Source organism: Sceloporus undulatus, chromosome 7, assembly GCF_019175285.1.
Source record: "Sceloporus undulatus isolate JIND9_A2432 ecotype Alabama chromosome 7, SceUnd_v1.1, whole genome shotgun sequence".
NCBI classification, from domain to species: Eukaryota; Metazoa; Chordata; class Lepidosauria; order Squamata; family Phrynosomatidae; genus Sceloporus; species Sceloporus undulatus.
In genome coordinates, this window is record NC_056528.1 from 25,711,235 (window position 1) to 25,712,961 (window position 1,727).

Genomic DNA, 1,727 nt, shown 5'->3' on the forward strand with positions numbered 1-1,727 from the left:
CCCTCAGTATTCCAGCCTATCTTCAGGTTCCTCGGTCTATCTATCTTTTCCTCAGTATTCCAGCCTATCTTTCTTCAGGTTCCTCGGTCTATCTATCTTTCCCTCAGTATTCCAGCCTATCTTCAGGTTCCTCGGTCTATCTATCTTCCCCTCAGTATTTCAGTCTATCTTTCTTCAGGTTCCTCGGTCTATCTATCTTTCCCTCAGTATTCCAGCCTATCTTCAGGTTCCTTGGTCTATCTATCTTTTCCTCAGTATTCCAGCCTATCTTTCTTCAGATTCCTCAGTCTATCTATCTTTCCCTCAGTATTCCAGTCTAACTTTCTTCAGATTCCTCGATCTATCTATCTTTGAAGATAGATACAGTGGGGACCTTGTGATGTGATACAGTGGGAACCCTGAAAGACTGAGACAGTGGGGAAAAGATAGATAGACTGGGGACTCTGGGGAAAGATCAGTTGTATTGAAAAGGGTATTTACTGAATGACCTTTTTCCATGCAAGATTGCAAGCTCTTACAAGGGCTTGCAGTCTTGCTTTGCAAAATAAGTGACTTAATGAAATAAATAGAAATAAATAAACGCTTTCAAATGTTTCCTCGCACTGCTTGCCTCTGGGACCCAGTATTTCCTTTCGGTCTCTCCTGGAATCTCTTCCAGCTTGTCCACATTCTTTCCCAGTTCTCCACTCGATGTTTAATCCAAACAATATAAAATATTGTTTGATACCATTTGTCTGTCTCCTAGAGAACTAGGTTAGAGGCAATTCGTCCCTGTAAATAAAAAGTGAATCATAAATCATAATGCTCTCCAGAATGTCTCGGAAGGCAAGGAGCTGCCAATTGCATGAGGTGAAATATGGAACTCCTTGCCACAAGATGCAGCAATATATACTGCAGATGGAAATGAAATTTCTCCAATATTTTCTAATACAGTTTGCCCTCCATATCCATTGATTCCTTATCTCTGTATTCAACTATCTACGGCTTGAAAAGATACACACACACACACACACACTTGTTCCTCCACATTCACTGCAGTTAGAGGCACAGGACCCCCATGAATGTGGAAAAACTACAAATGACAAAAACACCATGTTTTTACCAGAGAGGACACCTCTCTAGGCATCTTTAGGTCTTCTGGCACAACTCTGTGGTCAACGTTCGACAGACACTGACCACAGAACTGTGTTGGAGGAGCTACAAAGGCCTAGTAGAGTGTCCTCTCTAGACTCTCTAGGTTTTTCAGTGCAACATTTAGTTAAAGTTGACCATAGAGTTGCACAGGAGGACCTAAATATTCCTAGAGAGAACATATTAATCAAATCCATGAATAATCAAAGCTGCAAAAGTCAAAGCTGCAAATGTGGAGGGACGAGTGTATATATAAATTCCCAAAAAGCAAACCTTGATTTTTGCCATTTTATATAAGGGACACCATTTTACTATGCCACTGTATTTAATGGGATTTGAGCACCCATGGATTTGGGGATCCTTGAGGGTTCTGGGACCAAACCCCAGCAAATACCAAGGGCCTACTGTTTTAGTAATAATGATAATGATAATGATAATGATAGTACCCCATGGTATATAATGGGACTTAGCATCCATAGACTTTGGTATCCACAAGTGGTCCTGGGACCAAACCCAAGCAGATACCAAGGGTCCATGTAGTAAAATAATAATAATAATAATAATAATAATAATAATAATAATAATAATAATATCCC

General features: G+C 40.0%; 1 protein-coding gene across 5 annotated transcripts in view; it reads left to right on the top strand.

Annotated features, from left to right (window-relative positions):
- Nucleotides 1-1,727, top strand: part of TBXA2R (thromboxane A2 receptor) — a 25,402-nt gene that overhangs the window by 12,502 nt on the left and 11,173 nt on the right. The window contains exon 1 of one of the 5 annotated variants that reach the window (XM_042480423.1): nt 401-849. The exons of the other annotated variants lie outside the window; for them this stretch is intronic. The gene's annotated coding sequence lies outside the window, so the exon portion shown is untranslated. Of the gene's footprint in view, nt 1-400; nt 850-1,727 lie in introns of those variants that run through there. 5 annotated transcript variants of the gene reach the window in all.